The 21,814-nt window shown below is 31.4% G+C and overlaps 1 protein-coding gene and 2 long non-coding RNA genes across 11 annotated transcripts in view; 2 read left to right on the forward strand and 1 right to left on the reverse strand.

Moving 5' to 3' along the window:
* The window catches only part of LOC111630327 (zinc finger protein 540-like), a 90,900-nt gene extending 86,470 nt beyond the window's left edge, over positions 1–4,430 (reverse strand). Inside the window, exons 1-4 of one of the 8 annotated variants that reach the window (XM_023374420.1) lie at positions 4,023–4,165; positions 3,821–3,937; positions 3,638–3,729; positions 1,825–1,916 (exon numbers count right to left, since the gene is read on the reverse strand). The gene's annotated coding sequence lies outside the window, so the exon portion shown is untranslated. Of the gene's footprint in view, positions 1–73; positions 207–1,742; positions 1,917–3,637; positions 3,730–3,820; positions 3,938–4,008 lie in introns of those variants that run through there. The other 7 variants (XM_023374414.1, XM_023374411.1, XM_023374416.1 and 4 more) reach the window with 7 other exon arrangements.
* A 5,220-nt stretch (positions 4,431–9,650) lies between these two features.
* LOC111630331 lies at positions 9,651–10,836 on the forward strand. The gene is made up of 3 exons (XR_002757504.1): positions 9,651–9,689; positions 10,257–10,381; positions 10,480–10,836. It is a non-coding gene; the product is annotated as an uncharacterized LOC111630331 (long non-coding RNA).
* Positions 10,837–19,170: 8,334 nt separating this feature from the next.
* On the forward strand, positions 19,171–21,814 carry LOC111630330. Of its 2 annotated transcripts, none has more exons than XR_002757502.1 (3): positions 19,171–19,506; positions 20,189–20,293; positions 21,705–21,814. It is a non-coding gene; the product is annotated as an uncharacterized LOC111630330 (long non-coding RNA). The 2 variants fall into 2 exon arrangements; XR_002757503.1 differs by lacking the exon at positions 19,171–19,506 and adding an exon at positions 19,609–19,995.

A 21,814-nucleotide genomic window follows, 5' to 3' on the forward strand; every position in this document is an offset into this window, starting at 1 on the left:
AAAAAATATTATGGAGCATTGGATTTTTCTCAATATAACAGTAGTTGGAATTACAGTGTTCATCTCAAATTACCTCTGATCTTGCGGATTAAATTTGGGAAAAAGTGCATTAAATCAGTACATTTTCACACATGCTCCTGACATGACAATATGCAGTCTTTACTTGACTTCAGGCCATGTCCAAGCCAGTATGTAAGAAATCACACTGTTAAAATGGCATCTGTGATTCTTGCACATGGTGCTCTCATCTCTGGCACTTTCATAGCATACCTGCAAGCCCATAAAGAAAATACTTCAAAAGATAATGTTACATTATTGGATGGATTTTTTTGCAGCAGTGAAGGTCTGGATTGCTACTATGTGGCAGTAGCAGTTCTTTCAAGCGTATATATACTGTACAATACTTGAAGTACTGATCGACATTCTCCAACACATTTCATTCATCTCGACTTCATCTTTTCTTTGAGTTTAAGTGTCATTTAAATCCATTTTGCTTTTGTAACTGAAGATGAAATAAAATGTTTTAAAAACATTTACAATTAATTAAATTCTAATATTTTTATCTTTTTGCATAATGTATATCCAACTTTAAAAAGTTAGCAATGAGTGATTCCATCTTAAATACAAGGAAATTTTAATATTTTATACACCAATTTCTATAGTGAAGTTGTAAAAGTTTTATCTAAAATTTGATTCTAGATCCCTTTTTTTAAAACAGTTAATAATAGTGGAATGTTTATTATTTATAATGATTACATATCCTGTATTTATATGTTGTTATCGTAAATTTGCCTGATATAATTCCCAGAATTTTCAGTCTTTAATTATATGTAATTCTATTCGACATGGTGCACAAACTTTTGACCCTGAGATTGTCTCATGCTCTAATGACTAAACTAGCATAAAAATAGTATAACACTTCCATTATTATTTTCAATTTAATTTAATTCTTTCCAATTTTCTATAAATTCATACCTCACTCTATATTAATAAAATATTCAAATTTGAAACAGTTTGTTTTAAAATTTGTTAAATGAAGTCAAAGAAAGTTACAGTGTTATTCTTGTAATGTTAAAATTTCTTCAAAACCCTTTTCTTCCACTGTTTGTTTACAGAATATGCAAGTGATTTACACATTAATTTTATGTTCGTATGAAATATTTATCACTCTGTTGATCCTTATAATGGAATTATATTAATATAGAATCAGATTGAATGATACATACTCTCAAGGCATGTGAGTAATGGCATAAATTTCATCCAATATTTGTAATATTCTATGAACTTGTTCATAGAATATATTCCAAATTTAATCTACTAATGTACTGTTCCTCCTGAAATCTGCAAGTACAGCTGACTTTATGTTTTTTGCCATAATTACAGGTAATACGAGTAAGAAGGCATTCAACAGTATGATTAAAAATGATCAATAAAATCAATAAATCAACCAATAATGTTATCAATTTACAAATAAATAAATTTAAACACTAAGATAAGCATTCAGTACAGAGAGACAGATAAATGATAGAGAGTTATTGTTTGTATTATGAGATTAACAGCTATCAACATTCAAGTGACATTAGCAGTGTAGCTTGTGTGGTGCAATTCATGCAGAAAATATCACTTGACGAGTGAGAAGCTTAGATAACATCACTATACACTTTTAAAAATGATAAAAATATTGTTAAAAGAAATGAATCATATTAAATCAATGTCCAGGAAGTAAATAAACTTAACCTAACTGATAATAATCAAGATACAGCATTGTCATGATACCATTAACATTGCAGTATTATGTTGCGTTAACACATCGTAGGTTCTTACCGATGTCGATTCCTGAATTGCAGCTCTTGAAGCGTGTCTAATCGACCACTTGCAGTATAAATGTTAAAACACCTGGTAATTTTTTTTTTGTTCTGGAATAAACAAGTCTCCTTATCTTCAGAATCAAACAAGTTATACAAAATTAAAAAAGAAAAACAGCATATAATTAATAAAAATGATAAATAAAAACAGAATTAAATTTTAATATTAATTATTTTGTTACAATTATCCTTTTAGAATTATAATGTCTTTTTTGGGGCTTATGATATGTGGAGAATTAAATTTTCCACTCCTTAAGAGTTGTTGTAGCTTTAACAATAACCAAAGTTATTGTAAATCCTATGGTAAGAGAGTGATAAATAAGAAAACAATTAGGTAAGACAGGATCGATAGGATAAGGTAAAGCAATGCATTGGCGATCTACCAAGGAAATGCCTCCCTAGGCAATTTTTTACAGGAAACTGGCCTTATTTAAATGCTAGATTCACAACAAAGAAAACCTGGAAAACTCTAATTGGCCAGTCTGTCAGTGAGGTGCAAGCCCACAACCAAATACAAGTGTTCAGTGGCTTTATTCACTCAGCCACTGGTGTGCCAGGCAAGATATAAGTCATAGAATGAAAACAACAAATTAATAGTTAGTAAAGCAATGAAATTATACAGAAAATTGTTATTCCTGTTTCTTATGTTATAAATAAATAAAAAGCATAAATACTTCTTTCAGGAAGACAAAAGTTTATTTTATTTAATATTTTCAAGTACATTTACAGTCATTGTGATACACTAATGTATTCTGATAATGAATGTATCATCACTGAAAAATAATAGCCAGAATGCAATTTTTTGTTTCTAAAAACATTATGTCTAAGAGTTAATTTTTATTATCCCAGCTATCGCTGACAATCTGAGATAATGACTGTACAAATTTACATTCACCCTAACACCATTGTGTACATAACCACTAACTCTATGGATAAAGAGTAAACTCTTACATATTGTATATAAAAGTGTATAGCAGCATTTATCATATTCAAATCTTTTTTCTGTACTCAACAGATTTATTTATTTATTTACAAAGGAAGGTGATCTTCCTGATCTTGTCACTAATTAGAAAATTAATCATGTATAATAGAAAACTATATATTATATTATACTATATTTAATAATTATAATCAGGATTGTGAGGGAAAGAGTGCTGGAAATTTTTCCCCAGGCACGAAGTAAACTTTTGGGCCTGTAGCAATTTTAACCTCTGTTATTTTTACTAGCAAAAAATAAAATATTTAAGATTGCCTTTAATCAATACAAACACATTCTACATAATTCTTTAAAACAAATGGCTAAATAGGCCCACTAAGACAAACAGGGGGCCTGCTCTACCCCAGGTCCTTACAAGCTCTCGGAAGCACTAATTATAATAACAATACTTAAAAATCTCCACATTCTTAACTAAATGGATTTAAAGAATTCCAAGGCTTTTGCTCCGATTGGAGGTCGAGAGAAGCCAGAACACTGGATCATTCCAAATAATTTCTGCATCCAAGGTAATCTAAGAATGGTGCTGACATTCTTATATTTCTATAAACATTACGATGCCATTTCTTAAGTATCCCTTCCAACTTGGCACTCGATACGGTTGTCTCTCTGCCTAATCTATCGGTGCCACCCTACCCGGGCCATATAAATGCTTATAAAGCCTCATATATGTAAGTTCTGTCAACGTGGAGCTCTAGAAATTTGAGAATAAATTTTTCTCTCCTTACTTTAACTCTAAGATTTAAATTTTTGACATTTAAAATTACTTTTTGCTTACCTTTCAATAAAAAATAAATAATTTTCTCGGAAAAATTAATTTTGAATCGCAGAATGAAGAGTGTAGAATGCCTTGAAGGAGCTGGAGATGCTCTGGAAGAATGGATGAGAATACAATTTAAAGAGTAAATTAATTAAAATTCTATTTGATTTGAATGAAATCTTTAAGATTAAACTGGCAAACCTTTCGCTTTTTCCATAACGTGATGAACCTCTTTTTTTCTTTCTTATCCTTTTTTTAAAGCATGAGTTTCTTTAAGATGTTGGAGGATCTGGTTATTGATTCATTCATTATTCATAGCTGCAACAGAAAAAAACATATTCAGCATGCATAAAAAGCATGCAACCACGACATACACGAGTCGTACATACATGCACATACTTACGAGCCGTGTGTTTGGTTCTTTTAATTGATTTAAATGCCATTGATTTCGAATTCGGCCATTGAATCGGCGTGTTTTTTTTTCGAAATCGACAATCGACGATTGGTGCAGCCGCATCACGTGACCGTCGGCATCCATTTTTAGAGCCACGCAACCGAGACGCGCTCGTATCCATCTCTGCAAGGCACAACCCCGCTACTGACGTCACAGGCGGATGGTGAGTGATTTCCCCCTCCTAAAATCGTTCACGTTCCAGCGATCTCACGTCCGGGCACAATCTAATCGTCACGCACGTCCGACGAGGCGCGTCGAGACGGGGCGTGGCTTTAGTGCGGTATGCCGACAAACGGCGCGACGCGACGCGACGCTATCTGTCTCGTTCGCTTCATACATTATTATTACATTTTTTAATAAAATTTTTATTAATCTGATGAATCTTATAACGGTTTCAGCATTATCTATAAAGTGTCCTGGGAGTCCGAAATTTTCTAGAGACGTAAATATTGGGAATTAAAAGTGTATTTACGCACTAAATCGACGATACCTTATCCAATAATAACGACTCTCTCTTTCATCTCAGATTTTAGAGTTACAACAAAAATTAAATCCAAAATAAGTTGTTTATTGAAGTTTATTATGCACTAAGACAACTCTCGCCCCATTAGGAACGAAAATTTGTGAGAATGACCTCTGTTTTTATTTCTGCGACAAGTTGACGCCAACGCGTCTAACGCGTCGCGACGCTCTATTTACAGGAGACGTGTCGCAGTTCCTGTCTCTGTCAGATGATGTATGAAAGGAAGTGGGGTAGCCACTGTTAGGTTTTCATTTTTTCGCACAGATTTAAAAAAGCTTATTATGTTCCCCATATTTTTTAATCCTTACTTACAAGTGTAACTTTTATAACAATTTCCTTTCGTAAACCAGGAGGAACAACAATAGGCGCGTCCAATTGTTACTCTTCTTGGTGAAAGGCTGCGACAGGCGCGACGCGCCGGCGTCGTCGCGCACATCGCAGACAATTAGACGGCCATATCCCTTTTGTTTAAATTCAAAACTCCGATAAGAGACGAGTTTCACGTATAATCGACCTCGCTCTATAACTTTGCGATTTGAATTTTTTCCCTATCTTCAACGGTTAAAAAGTTATCGACCGATCAATTCCCCCAAAATTAGGTCAAGGTCATTGGGAGGGTCCTTATTAGATTGGGCATCATCGATTTAGTATGCAGACAAGCTCCCATTAATGAACTTGCGCTTATCTAGAAGTTATTAGCTATTTTTTTTAGGGCATATTTTCGTTGAAATGTACCGTTTCTGGCACCGAACCGTCACTTTCTATGTTTATTTTTCTTTCTTTTTTAAGAGGTTTGCTTAATTAACTGTTAAGCCGGTCATTCGATAATTAAATGTATGCTAATTTAATATTTCGAAGTTTATTAATTACATTTATATTATTTTCTATTGATAGAAATGAAAGCAATAAAGGCGAGTCACGTTTAGCGGTATCGTGTTATAAAGAGGTTTTTGCTTCACTGCGCTAAACTGAGGTAGTTAATTAAATCATTATTAATTAAAGTTGTGTTTTTCATATCAAGTTAAATTTCCTGGATTAGTATCTAACATTTTATTGCTTTAGATACAATTAAAGGCACAGTTAAAAAAACTGTAGAGCTGCTGTAAAAACACGAAACAAGATACTGTATTTAATTACTGAATTAAGCACCACCTAATTAATTAGTATTTTAATTAGTTAGCTCATTGTACATAATAAAGCTATCTAATTAGGCTTCTCATTTATTTAATATAGCTTTAATTTAAAGCCGAGTTTAAGGGACCCCAAGTGAGTGGGTGGGTGGATAAAACCACGGAACACTGGTACTGTAACCTTAATTGGTCGCGGGTTCGTGCACCATCAATATGCTGACCACGTGAAGTATTTCGGATTTTTTTTATACGAAATAAACGCCAACACATACACAGAATCTTTTCCCGATATTTTGAGTTTAGGAGATTTCAGAATGTGGAAATTTGCAATGGGGAGAAAAATATGATTCTTTGCCTTCTTGGGATCTTTGAGGCTCTCACTCCACCAGTCGAACATAGAGCGTTGGCAGCAGTGTTCGATTCTTATCGATATTCAATTACGAACTTCTTACAGGACAATGGAGCCGGCGGCAAGGACGTATGCATGGGCACAACGAGGAGGTAAGGCTAGTTGGATTTGAGTTTTGGACTCATGCAGCAGTAAACGGGATAGCATAAGCAGCGAAATCAAAATACAATTGAATCATTCAATAATTAAAAATCATTATGCAACGCTTTTCTATATTAGTCTACGTTATTCCGATATTGATGTATACGATTTATGATTTATCGCACGCCTCTGCCTAAGCGCTTTCACAAAAGACAATTGCACGTGTTACGTGTTGTATGTTCTGCTACGAGCTTACAATTATTGACAATATTTGATTTTGATGTCAGTTTGTCTGGAGAAGTGACAAGTGACTATGCTGTGTTTAAATAAGCAAATCAGATATATAATATGTCCGTATCAATATAATATTTTTGTATTTATACTAATTCAGTTTTCAAAAAGTAGATCGGGTAAGAGAATTATTGTTTTTTACAGCAATTGTAGTTACTGTTATCATTGAAAATGATTATGTTATGACAATAGGGACTCGAATTAAAATGTAGCATCTGCATGGACTGAGTATATCTCATGTGGAAAACGTGTGCTCGTGTGTGATGCATAGTTATTTGGGTAATATTGGGCGTTATAAACTTTTACATTCTGTGTGTGATAGGGAGAGTTGCTTAGGAAATATTTGCATTTGCCTACTTTTGTGTTCATTATTTATTGCTATATTTTTACCAAATTCATATACGTTGAAGTGGAGACAATACAGTACAATAACAAGTTAAACAGTAAAGCGTATGTCAAAACGGCTGCTAGCTTTCAATTTGACAGATATTCGTTATCTATTTATTATGTTCTGTTATCTACAAATCTTACTAGCTTTGCAACTCATTTCTATCGTTATTTTATCTACCCTATTTTAATAGCATGATAAGCATTATGATATTTAATCATTTTCAATGATCCCCGGTTGCATCTTTACGAAGTACTGTGAATTTTTATTTAATATTTTATTTATTGCAGTATGGAACAGAAAAGGAAAAAATTGTCTGGAAGTGAATATAAAAAGAAACGCTTAAAGAAAGAGGAAGAAGGAAGAATTCTAAGTGCAAAAGTCATGTTTAGATGAGTTGTCCACATCCACATCAATAGCGACTGCTTTGGATTTGGCAATAAAAACTCAGTGCCGCCCCAATCACTTCCAGAAGAAGTTGTTGAAGAGAGCCAAAAAATAATACCATCAGAAGTTCATTCATCAAGAGCCGGGTAGCAGTAGCATTGACAGCCAGCAGATATTCTGATCCTACATTATGGAATGCTTTCTGCGTGTCATCTGAAACTGGTCAAATACAGTACTGGTTGAGAGGGGTCCGCATCAAATTAAAGAATTCGAGTATCCTATTAATAAAGAAAGGCGTAGATTTTCAGTAAATCACAGAAATGCTTTTAGAGCTTGGAAATAACAATAAGAAAAATATTTAGCAATCGAAGATAGGTTGTGGATTCGCGCTTCGCCAACGAGCCATCCCCTCGGAAGATCTCCCACGTGCTACGTTGTTGTAACAAAATAAACCAAATTCTATGGGCACAAAAGAATCTTTTCTGATGCCCATAGTGAGTTGTACTAATCCAAGTGATGAAGGATAGAAGCATATGTATATCTTTTTTTAATTCTCCGCATTTGGGCCTCTTTTAGCAAGCTCGTTATGTGGTTCGGCCAGGCCCACAATGGGGCGACCGGGTAGTGAGGGACGGGGCCCGACATATGTAGATAGATCACTCAAAAAAATTCCCCGAGGGTTTTTTGACTTATCCGAATATGATCGCTGATTCTCCAAACGGTATACTGTAATTATACAGTTTGGAATTATAATTGGTTACTTGACTATCTAGTAACCAGGGCTGTAATTCGTTATCAATTTTATAAATTTCATTGCATTTTTTAAAGTAGTTAAATTTATTTTATTTATTTATATATTTATTTTAATTTTCTTTTAAAAAAATTTAAATACTTCTTTAAAACATCCATTACAAAATAATTTATTTGTAAATAAGTTAAAATCTTCATTTGTACAACCACAGTCTGTTCTCTCAGCTATGTTCTAGAGTTAAAGTGCGTTCTTCTATTACCCCGCGTATCTCCGCGCGAGCGGAATCCGTTTAAAATACTGTACTCGAAGTATTACATGTATGACGTAAAACTCATGACGTAAAACTCGTGACGCATTCTAACGACAAATTCGAATTCGTTCCATTTCGTATTGTTGCCGACGCCATCTTGGAATTTTATGCTTTCTGGAAATTGCGAGTTCTTTTTCCCTCCATTTTAACATTTTTCGTACAAATTTTAATAATGAAAACTCCCGTAACGTAGGTAACTTAATATTTTTCGATTTATATCAATATTAAATAATTTAAATTAGATACCCTTTAAACCTAGATTTGCAACCTGTAACCTGTAAGGTTACGGGCTGCGTATTTATAATGTTATTTATTATTACAAATATATTTTACAAATAAAAGAGGACTATTTTATCATTTTAAAGAANTGGTCACTCGATGTGATATACTCCTACGTAACTATATAACTACCTTTAACGTTATATAACTGCCTTTGTAGTTATATAAATCAAATACTACAATATAACGAACACTAAAGCGAAAAGCATAAAATGTGTTTGGTTATATCAGCCTTCCATTGTTACGTTTATCGCGGTACTTGAAAGATACGCAATAATACAAGTTCATCCATCAAGTAGTAAGCAATTAAATCAGCCATATAATATCTTAAAATATTTAAGATATCATTTTTTCCTTAATATTAACTCTAAGGAACTGTACCATTCGCAGCCGAATATTAAAACAGTAGAGCGTTGTTTATCCGAAGGTCGGTTATCCGAAGGAATTCCAGTCGACAAATTTAAATTTTCGCCAGTGCTGTGGCGCTGTAATCTTTGGCTATGTCTTCGGCTACTCAAATATTTTACGTTTTTGATACTAAATTAACTTCTGAAGTATAATTTTTTATTGTTTTTATATTTTTCAATATATTTATTTTGTTTGTACAAAATAAAAAAATAATTTTTAACGATACAATAGTCTTCGTTAGGCTTAACATCGATGAAAATTCAACGCGAAGCGACACGCAACGGAGAAAAATGTCAAGATGGGATAAATTAATAAATTCTTTCGTATATAATCGGTTATCAGAAACATCGATCTTCCGAACAACTTTAGTCCCCAATTGATTCGGATAATCGACGCTCTACTGTAATATTCGCTTGTATATCGTCTTATATTCTTTTGAATGAAACAATAAATGTTTTGTATTAGAAATTTATTTTAATATTTAATTAATTAATTAGTTAATGAATCATCTTGACCTTTTCTACTGTATTCTTAATAATAAATTCTTAAATTATTCTAGGAAGTATCGTTATCAAATTTTATAATCTACTTTCCAAAGAAACATGGCATCATTTTAAAATCTTCTTGTGCTCAAAAAATTAACAAGAAGAAAAACAAAGGTAAGGCATTTTTATTTTCATTTTAATTTATGTATTCAGTACATTGATGCAGTAGAAAATGGCATATAAAAGTTTAGAATCCTCATTGATAAATCTAGGAATTTATTGTAGTAGAATGATGTTTGAATAATAATTTTATTCATTTATGCCATTTAGAATAATACAAATTGCATTTTTTTTAACTAAAAATAATAATTTGTTAATAAAAACCAAACTTTTGATTTGATTTACATTAACATGTAAAACACTTAATTTGATTTACATTAACATCTAGAATGTCATTTGTATAAACAGAAGTTCTATCTAAGTTGTAATTAACACTCTAACTTTTGCTTAAACCAATGTTAAATTTTAGAAAATGCAACAATTTTAAGAAGTTGTTTTATTTCTCTTAGTACGTATATGATTTAATTTTTATTAATACATATGAAAATGAAGCTTAACTAGAATTTTAATGTTTGTTTGCTTATTTTTATATTAAAAATAGCTGTTTTTTCAACTCTTCTATGTAACTCTTGAATACATTGATGATTCTGACATTTTATTTTTTACATGTTTAATTAATAGATTTAACTGATTGTGAGCACTTAAAGCCAGGAGTTGTGTGACATCATTTAGGCTTCTGACACACCAATAGAGCCGCTATGTGACACGTATGTATGAAAATTACTTTGTGGATAATCAACTCAATGGTAAGTGGCTGGAAGTGATTACATTTATTTGAAATCATTACTATATTTATTCATATTTTGGAATCAATTTTAAATAATATTCTTTTTTAATTGTTCAGGTTATCTGCTCCGCACACCTTCCTTTAGAAAATGTTGATATTGAACTTTGTCACTGCAATCTTTTAACAAACATTTCCATTATGACAAAGGGCATGCAACATTTTCTTCTATAAATGGTCAGTGAACTACTTTACTTTTATATTCCTGGGACCATTTTAATTTTAAATTTTGTAAAAATTGGCATTCAGAGTTTGATTTGTCTTGATGTTCATTTTGGATTAATTAGCCCTATGTTAATTAAGCACAATAAAATTAGGTTCAAATTTTCTTTATCATATTTAATGTAATAGAGATAACTGTAAAAGCAGATTATAAATTATGAATTATTGTAAAATTTATATTTTAAATAAATAAAGATTCATTCTGTTTAAATTTTCATTCTATATTTTACTATATATGTAAAGAATTAATACTTGTAATTAATAATATTTGTAATTTAATATGTTTGTGATTGCTATGACAACAAAGTATTTAAATTTATTTTTTGGATTTGTTGTACTTCTTTTAAAATCAAACAATATAGTTTTAAAGAACATTAAAAAGTGTATTTGAGAGAGAGTGCTTATTTTTTACTGTTAAACATACAGATAACACCTCATTATAGCAAACAATTTGAAGTCCAATTTGGCCACCTGTAAGACTTAGCTTAAGAACTGTCAATATAAATTTCAGAATATCAAAGGTTTTTTCACTATGCCAAGCATTTCCAATATATCAAAATACTGGGATAGATTAGATGAAAATGGTTATGAAGTTCCACAGATGACTGGAGAAAAGGGGCATGTCTAGAAGATGCCTTAGATTAAGGCTGGTGTGGTGGGTGGACTGGATTATTTGTTACCCATGTTAGAATATTCCAGAAGTACCCAGTGAAAATCCATAAATGAGTGAATGACACCATTGACAGGATCTTTCAGACCATAGGCCAGGAATGCCACCACCAAATAAGATGTGTACGGAGATGATACTAGGAAGTTACAAGAAGGAGAATGTAAATATGAGTTTTATATTCAACAAATCCTTACACTACTTTAATGGGTAATATACTTTACTATGCTGTTGTTATGATCCATCAGTCACTGAAAGTAATCTTGTCAGACTTCATAATGAAATATGCCAAAGAGAAAAAATGCAACCAATTTTCATTGTTCAAAAAGCTTCTTTCTACAGGAAGTTGATTCTGAGTAAAAATTAGATGTTGCAAGGGAGTTTGGCATCACCCTTTCCATTCTTTCATCCCTTTTATCCTAAGAAGGATCAAATACTGATATCCACTGTACTGTACATGATGTATGTAGATATGGAGAATATGAGACCTTTAATCATTGCAAAAACATCAAGAACACATTGTATTATGTGAACAATGTGTGCTCTACATACTGCAAACTGCCATGATTAGATGATGCAGAGCATTTTTAATAAATAGTTGAACTGGAAACTAGATTAAAAGATAAAACAAAAGTAAAGAGTCAGCTGTCAGATGACAACTGCTTGGTTTGAGTCCTATCTGGAAAATGTGCAAGTTGAGTGCTTTCTACACTGCTGTTCTACAGCTGATCTTGGAATAATCCATACTGTACAGGCTAAATATTGATTATTTTTTTCAACATTGATAACTATGTCTACAGAAAGATCAATGTAAAACAAGCTTTTGACAAGACTGCTGCATGTCAATCCATCAACAATCCAGAAAGTGGCAAAAAGTGGCATCATTTCACATAAGCTGTTGCACACTGACTTGGACGAGGAAGGAAAAGAAGCAAAATAAGGGATTGAGATGGTCAGGTAGGAATTTGCTGTCAAGATTAATACCAACTGAATTTTCTATGTCATCAATTATGTTGTATAGATTAAAACAAGAAATGTAATATTGGTTTGTTTGTAGTAGAGACATTACATTATCTATTGCACATCTTTAATTTGTAAGGCAAACACATAAACAGGAGTGGAAATACAGAGAGATTTGAATAATGTTGAGAAAGAGCAAGCAAGTCATCTGTTGTGTGTCCATTGTTTTGATAAGTTGGTTAAAACTATGGAAATATGAAAGGAATCTATCATATCATCAATATAGGAGAAGTGCAACAAGTACAAATGAGTCTTTATGGAAGATCCTATACAGACAGACAAAATGCAAAATTTAGTGAGGGAAATGCTGAAACAACACTATTGATCCATCAACCAGTGCTTGGAGTAGTCAGGCCTTTTTTGTAAATAAGGAGAGTTTCAATAAATAGATAATCAGATGACCAGATAATGATTCTGAATTTGATTTAAACAGATTTTTAATATATACATTGAAAAGAAGTTAAAAAGATAAATGTATAATTGGAAATAACAACAAAGTCAAGATAACTTATTAAATCCAGGAAATTTATAATAAAACTACCTACATTTCAGTTTGGAGCCCTTTCTCTCTTGCCATCGTCTTCCAATATAGAACAATTTTTATTAGTTTTCATTCTCCCTATCATAGGAATATTTCTTTCCCATTGGCAACCCCTGAAAGAGTAGTTAAATAATAGTGTATAAAACATCTCTATTTGTAATAGTATATTAATTAAAAAAGTCCAGCATTCCTTATTTCCAGATACTTTGACTCTGCTCCAGTATTAAAAATATTCTGTCTAATCAGATATTTGTCTATCAAACACACAGTAACTTCTTATCAGAGTTAAGAATCATAGTTTCGGATATGGTCCAGTGGATTTAGTTTGGTGTTATGACATGTGTTAAGAGATAAATTATTAGAATACAATAAAAAAATGTGCAGGCTAAAATAAACTTCAAGTTGATCATTTTCATCCAAAATAATAATAATATACAAATACCTAATTGTGAGATTAGCAAATAATTGACATTGACCAAGTAATAATTGCCAAGTGTTATGAAATTCTCATGTGGAAAATGTTTTATGTTTCCATTCTGTAGCCATACTTTCACTTAAAAGGGACCTCCTTAAATTTAAATACAGTGCGCAATCATTAAAATTAACAACTGATTAATATCAAATTTTTTAAATGTCTCAGCATAAAACTACAAGGTCTGTTCAAAAAGTATCGGACCTTTGGTCGGCAAAAATAAATTTATTGACTTTGAAATACAAAACCCTAATCCCCTTCAAAGTAGTCTCCTTGGTAATGTATATACTTCTCCCAGCGTTCCTGCCATTGCTGGAAACACTGCTGGAACGCATCTTTTGGAATGGTTATCAGCCGGTCCGTCGCATTTCGCATGATGTCTTCTCTCGACTAAATTTGGGTTCCTTTTAGCGGCATTTTCAGCTTGAGAAATAGCCAAAGGTCACACGGAGCCATGTGGAGAGAGTACGGAGCGTGACGAACCACAGGAGTATTGTGTTTGGCGACGAAAGCCCGAATCAGATGCGCAGAATGGGCGGATGCGTTATCACGATGGAGCTGCCAAGTTTTGATCGACCACAGATCCGGTCGTTTGCGTCGCACTGTATCGGAAAGACGACGAAGGACCTCCTGGTAGTACTCCTTTGCGATGGTTTGGCCTTGTGGTGCGTACTCACGACACACCACCCCACGAGAGTCGAAAAAACTGTCAACATGACCTTTGATATTGCTGCGGACCTGCCGCGCTTTTTTTGGCCTCGAGGATCGTCCCCGAAAGCCTGCTGAATCTTGCGAATGGTTTACACTCGGGTATCGCCAAGGTTTTTGGCAAAATTTGATGTAATATCGCTGCTCACGTTGTTCAGTCATTTTCCAGCTTAGTGGAATCCGACGAAAGCGCACTACATGACCTCACTCATAGGCTGATTGCCAACGACTGACGCTTCCTGCAGGCGGGAAAAAATTCAGGGCTGTGCATGACTGTCCCCTCCACAACTACACCGAAGGAGGCCTCTCGCGCATCATTGGTTTACGCGAAAAAAATAAAGGTCCGATACTTTTTGAACAGACCTTGTATACTTGACTGCAGGGAGAGATAAGGAAACTTTTTTAACTAGAAGGGTTCTACTTCAGAAAGACCTAATGAGCCTGTACAATGTATTGCAGATTTCATAATTATATATATATAGTATACATGCACCAATAATATAAACTATACAGTAGATAGACCCCCCCCTATAACACTGTCAATAATTTCGTATTATGTGAATTCCATGTGGTACGAGTCACTTAGATTTTAAAAATGTGTGTGTCGGGCTGTGAACGGCTAACATATTTGTAAAATCTAAGTGACTTGTACAATATGTAATTCATATAACACAGAATTATCGACAGGTTATAGGGGGTCTACTTGTACTTAATTACATATTTCATAGGAGTAGAGAATGGAAAATATATTTTCATAATGTAGGTTTAATTTTGCTACATTTTGTCTGGTAGCATTAGAAACCACAAAATGTCACAGGTTCTCCATCCCAAGTGTGGGAAAACCAAGTTAATGACTACCATTAATCTTTTTTCTAGTTCAAAATATACACATTATACTAAATAATATTAGTTAATGGTAATTTCCCTTCCATTAACTCTCAGAATTATTATTACTGTTTGAACAAAATATAATATTTAAAACTCTACCAGCAAAATTATTTATTAACATAACATTATTTCCAGGATTATGATGGATAAAATTCATGAAAATTATTAGAAAAAAGAAACTGCAATCTTAAAATGAAGTATATAGTGAAACTTAACAATTGATATGGTGTATAACTTTCTCTGAGGACAAAATTGACCATTGGTTAACGTCAATACATAAAGATGATTTTACAGATAATGATGCTAACGTGAGTCTATCATAATATATTATTTACCAAATGGTTTTCTTTAAAAACAAGCAATTATTTATTGTAACATTGTCACAATGTTGGACTGCAATTTCTAATCATATTTTTAATTTAAAATATATCCTCTCCAACTCAAATTAGTAGTGACTTGCCCCTGGTACATCACACTTTTCCTTTAACAATACAGTTGTGCCAGTCATATCTCTAACACCTTCCAGGGGAAGATTTNGGACTGCAATTTCTAATCATATTTTTAATTTAAAATATATCCTCTCCAACTCAAATTAGTAGTGACTTGCCCCTGGTACATCACACTTTTCCTTTAACAATACAGTTGTGCCAGTCATATCTCTAACACCTTCCAGGGGAAGCTTTTAGTTGAAATAATGCTCAAGTAGTTAATTCGGGCCTTCTGCCCTAAGGTTTCTGTATAGCGTCTCGGATTTCATCTATCTAATTCCATTTTCGAAATTAAGGAAAGACATATCAACGAAAGTGAGGATTTAAAAGTCTATAAATTGCAGTCCAAACATATTAATATGTAAATCTTATTACTTTTCATAACTTGAAAGAATCATAAAAAAAAGTAAAAAAAAATTGAAATAAGTTAATAACAGTGGCATGTTATGGCTTCACGAATCCCATTTGAATTTGAATTAGGGAGGCCCCACGTACGGTGTTGATTTCAGATATTTTTCTTTGGGAGAATTGTTCAGAGAAAATATTTTCTTATAAAAGATTGGTTTGGGGCTCCAGGCAATTGCATTTTTTGTCCATAGGATAACACGCTACTAGTTAACAAAAGTACTTTTGTATATTTTTATTGTTAGATACACTGTTTTGTGTATAACATTACTATTGCAAATTTAATTTTGTTCATATTATACAATATGAACAAAAGCATATTGCATAGAATGAATGCATAAGGACTTAAATGATACATTAATACAAAAAAAGACAACTTTTGCATTCAAAATGAATTTAATTATAATGAAAATTTTAATTGCAAAATTACTTTAATGCTACTACAAAACACAGTCAAATACCAGAGCAGTCGGCAATAAGAGCCCCACCCTACGACCAGCAAAATGGATTCATATAATACTTTATAAGTATTTTTGCCTATTGTGAAGAAAACATTAATTTTATATACCATTTTAAGATAAGATTTCTAGTTTTTTCAATCATTTAGCATTTCAGGAAGCAAGTTTTAAAGGGTCTAAATAAATATATCTAGGAACAATTCTTTGTAATGTTTCTAGGACATTTCTTTTCAATTGCTTTTACTCAAATATCAACAGCTTGTAAGTGAACTGAAATGATGATAATGCTTGGTAGATGTAAAATGTTGCCTGAAAGAAAGGAACAATTAATTTTTCATGAAATTAATGTTGATTTTTGCCCACTTTTTATACCCAATATATTACTTTTCTTCTTGCCTCTACTATTTATCCTATTCGGGTGAGAGACTATCTTCTAGAGTCCTCTCCGTCCAATAAACACAGGATTGTAGAGAAAAGTTTCATACAAGTCTAATAAAATGATCCATACAAATATCACTTACCCGCTAAGATGAGTGCACGCATATAATCCATTCAATAGGGCAGTATCTCCATACACTTATTAAAAGTTATCTTTTGGGGTGCTTTTAGGGTTTTCTGGCCTTTCATTTTAGGGATATTATGGCAGTTAATCGCCTGAATAATCAGGTGACAATTTTACAAAATAATTGAGCATAAATTAATCAATTGCATACAAATTAAATATAGAACAGCACATTAAATATTAAAAATTTAATTAACATTATTAACATGATCTCAGGTAAGTTCTCATTCAATTTTTAATTTTACATTTTAAAATAAAACAATAATAGATAATTATATACGATATTTAATTGTTATCTTACTTTTGATAATATAATTTTAATTGGATTCATTATAGTAAATTCTATAATTATCTATCTATACAACCCATTGAACACGTGTCAGTCCCTCCGCGTAACGGTATACCAAAAAATGGGCACTAGAGGCGCCCTAGCGATGATTTTAAATTAACAATAAATTATTTTTATTTGTAATACAAATTTATTATTGATACGAATTTATTATTTTTCATGGAATGGTATAAATAATTATTATATGCCTATATTAACCTTGCGCCGCATGTTTACATCCCGTGACTTACAAGTTAGTGAACGTCGCGCATTGATTCACGGGAAATTTGTTGTGAAAATGGCGGATACATTTAAAATCGAGGTTTACAACCGAAGGTAAATAAACAAATTAAACTATTTTAAAGTTTTTTAGAATGTTTAATAGATAGAAATATAGATCCGTATGACGCGATTGGGACTTTAACAGAGCTGTAGAGCATATTGATAGGAACAAAAAAGTCAAAGGAACCGTGCCTCACGGGAATTTGTAAAGAACGCCCAGTAGGGGGCGTCCCGGGCTACTACTATTTTGAAATTTTATCACGAAAACATTACACATTTTTGGTAGGCAGCAACTAAGTCAGTTGCTGCATATCAAAAATACCACTTTGGCGTAAGGGCCACAAATTAAAGAAAAATTTAACGATACGAAACAATTACATATGAAGTATAATGAAACGATTAAAACAAATTTACTAGTCCAAGTAATGTAAACTTAAACACCGATCCACATAAATAAACAACATCGAAATATCCTGCATAGAGTTGCGTGCTTTTCTCGACATTTGCAATTAGTTAATATTCTGACGTAGAACCTATGACGTAACGTGTGACGCATTTATCGCACGTTCTACCGATTCGAATTCGTTCGATTTCGTATTGCCGACGCCATCTTAAAGAAAAGAAATAGACCCACTTATTAGCAAATCTAATATAATCGGAATGGGTTGATATAATGATAATGATAATAATAAACCCAGAGCAAAAACGATTAGGAGTTAAAAGTTGAAATTTGGTACACAGTTAGGGTATGCCATGAGAATGCAAACTATAAACGGTTTTTTTTAAAAAAATTCACCCTGCGGAATGGAGATAGACAGTTTAAAAATGCCTTGAGAAAGTCGCTTTCTACTGTATTATTTTAGAAGTTATTTGGGTTTTTGCGAAATATCGAACGTATTTCTATGCACATAAGAAAATACTCTAATTAGCATCAAAAGAAACGAAAAAAAGACAAACTATATAAACTAAATATAAAGTACACACTATAATATGATAGTGTTTAAAGGTTAGAAGTACAAAATGATATAATAATCTTAATATTTGCTGTTGATGTTCTAACTGACCTACACTGGGCTAATCTTCTAGCTTTTATATAGGCCTATAGACTTTCAAATTATTATAAAATATGAAATATAAAACCTATTAATTGTATAAAAATTATAAAAACATCCCAGACAAAGAAAATATAACTCAGAAATAATTGATTTCCAACCTAATTAACTAGAGTGTCGAAAACGGCCGGCGACGGGTGGTTTCCCTCGTCGGACGTGACATTTTATTTAGAACACCGAAGATTAAAAACAATATTTTAATAAATAAATCAAGAGTTGTGGATTTGAGTCCCATTCTGGGCAATTATTTTCTTTCGGAATATTCTAAATTTAAAATTAATTTAATTCTAACTTTTAAATTTATTATGAGAGCAGCTAATCCACTTATATCTAGCCAAACTGATTTGTTATGTAATTAGTTATTAGGCTCAACATAACTCAATAGATAATCTGACAGATCATTTGGTAATAGGAACTTGCTGGGTTGTTGTTTATTATGTAAATTACACAATCAATCCGCAAGAAGGAAGTGCTTAACTGTGAAAGAAGCATTCTTTCACAGTTAAGAAAATATTGTGGCAATATAAATTAAAATTTTCAGTTGTATGAAATATGTTGTAAATTCCCTATCTTACAATGGTGGAAGCAATTGTTTCCAATCAAACCCCAACCACTTGTAATGTAATCTGAGTAAATTTTCTTTTTAGCGAAGTTTTACATTTAACAAATATTCTGCCAAATCCGAGAGAAAAGAATTTGTTAAAAATAAACTTTCCTTTAAAAACTGCAATTAAAATACTCGAAATATTACATCTATGACGTAAAACTCGTGACGTAACGCGTGACGCATTGTAACGACAAATTCGAATTCGTTCCATTTCGTATTGTTGCCGACGCCATCTTGGAATTTTATGCTTTCCGGAAATTGCGAGTTCTTATTCCCTCCATTTTTAACATTTTTCGTACAAATTTTAATAACGAAAACTCTCGTAACGTAGGTAACTTAATATTTTTCGATTTATATCAAAATTAAGTATTTTAAATTAGATACGCTTTAAACTTAGATTTGAGGCCTGTAACCTGTAAGGTTACGGGCTGCGTATTTATAATGTTATTTATTATTACAAATATATTTTACAAATAAAAGAGGACTATTTTATCATTTTAAAGAAAACATTTGCAATTAGTTAATATTCTGACGTTAAACCTATGACTTAACGCGTGACGCATTTATCGCACGTTCCACCGATTCGAATTCGCTCGATTTCGTATTGCCGACGCCATCTTGAATTAGAAAGTTTTCTGGAAACTGCCAGTTATTTTTCCCTCCATTTCGAGATTTTTCGTGCATGTTTAATTACATAAACCCAAATAACGCAGGGAATGTAACGTTTTTTATTTATAAGCGATCAAAATTGAATACAGTAATTGTCGATAGAATATTAAATATAAAAGTCGTAAATTTTCATTTAAAATATTTAAGGTAGTTTCCACTTAGCATGGAATTAAATTATCAGATTATAAATAATATTCGCTTGTATATCGTCTTATATTCTTTTGAATGAAACAATAAATGTTTTGTATTAGAAATTTATTTTAATATTTAATTAATTAATTAGTTAATGAATCATCTTGATCTTTTCTATTCCTAATAATAAATTCTTAAATTATTCTAGGAAGAAGTATCATTATCAAATTTCATAATCCACTTACCAGAGAGACATGGAATCATTTTAAAAGCTTCTTGTGCTCAAAAAATTAACAAGCAAAACAAAGGAAAGGTAAGGCATTTTTATTCTCATTCTAAATTGTTATCTATTCTGTACATTGTTTCAGTAGAAAATAGTATATAAAACTTTAGAATCCTCATTGATGAATCTAAGAATTTATTGTAGTAGAATGATGCTTGAAATGTAATGTTATTCATTCACGCTTTCAAAATAATACGAATTGCAATTTTAACTAAAAGTAATAAATTAGTCCTTCAAATTATATTTATTTCATATCAAGATAAATTATAAACATTTAAGAAAAACATTAACAGAGAGTTTAAATCATAATATAATCTTGTTTAAAAATTATCAATGAGTAATTAATATGAATTTNCCTTCAAATTATATTTATTTCATATCAAGATAAATTATAAACATGTGAGAAAAACATTAACAGAGAGTTTAAATCATAATATAATCTTGTTTTAAAATTATCAATGAGTAATTAATATGAATTTATAATGTCTACCTATTGATAACAGGATTTTAAAAAATTCATTCTCAGCTTGTTATATCAATTATCAAATAGTACATACACTTATACAGTTTTACATATACAAGTAGATTACTTAATATTGGTATTGATTAATTCCAAATCAAAACAACTTTCTTTTATCAATTCCATACTAAATTTATTATTAATTTTTGGAAATTTACCAATAATAATGTTTCCTTATTATACTCATTTTATATATATGTGTTTCCATTCCTTCTATAATATTAATTTTAATATATTTTATTGAGAATTCTGATATTATTATTATATTTATATATAATATAATATGTAATAACAGTATATATGATGTATTATTTATAATATTTTGTGTGATTGTATAGTAAGTATATTTGACTTTTATCTTGTATTATTGTGATGAACAACAATTTCTTCCCCAATTTAAGAAGTAATTGTTTTATATATACAAATATAACTTCAACTTATCAAGATTTTACTTGACTTTTTTAATATTTCCTTATTAAGAATTGTTTTATTGAATTTGGGTAATTTTTGACAATTGGGGCAATTTAACACCATTGCTCATTCATAAAGACATAACTTAACAACACCCAACACTCAAATTTACAGCTTTACACAAATCAAATCACACTACTACACTTAATTTATTTGCATTAATATCTAGAATGCCATTTATATAACCAGAAGTTCTATCTAAGCTGTAATTAACACTCTAATTTTTGCTTAAACCAATGTTAAATTTTAGAAAATCCTACAATTTTAAATAAACCATTTCTTTTAAAAAAGTTGTTTCATTTCTGGTATAATTTTTATTAATACATATGAAAATGAAGCTTAACTAGAATTTTAATGTTTGTTTGTTTATTTTTATATTAAAAATAGCTGTTTTTTCAACTCTTGAATACATTGATGATTCTGACATTTTATTTTTTACATGTTTAATAGATTTAACTGATTGTGAGCACTTAAAGCCAGGAGTTGTGTGACATCATTTAGGCTTCTGACATACCAATAGAGCAGCTATGTGACATGTATGTATGAAAATTACTTTGTGG

The sequence above is a fragment of the Centruroides sculpturatus genome, unplaced genomic scaffold (assembly GCF_000671375.1).
Source record: "Centruroides sculpturatus isolate CEXI.00-Female unplaced genomic scaffold, Cexi_2.0 scaffold622, whole genome shotgun sequence".
Taxonomy (NCBI): Eukaryota; Metazoa; Arthropoda; class Arachnida; order Scorpiones; family Buthidae; genus Centruroides; species Centruroides sculpturatus.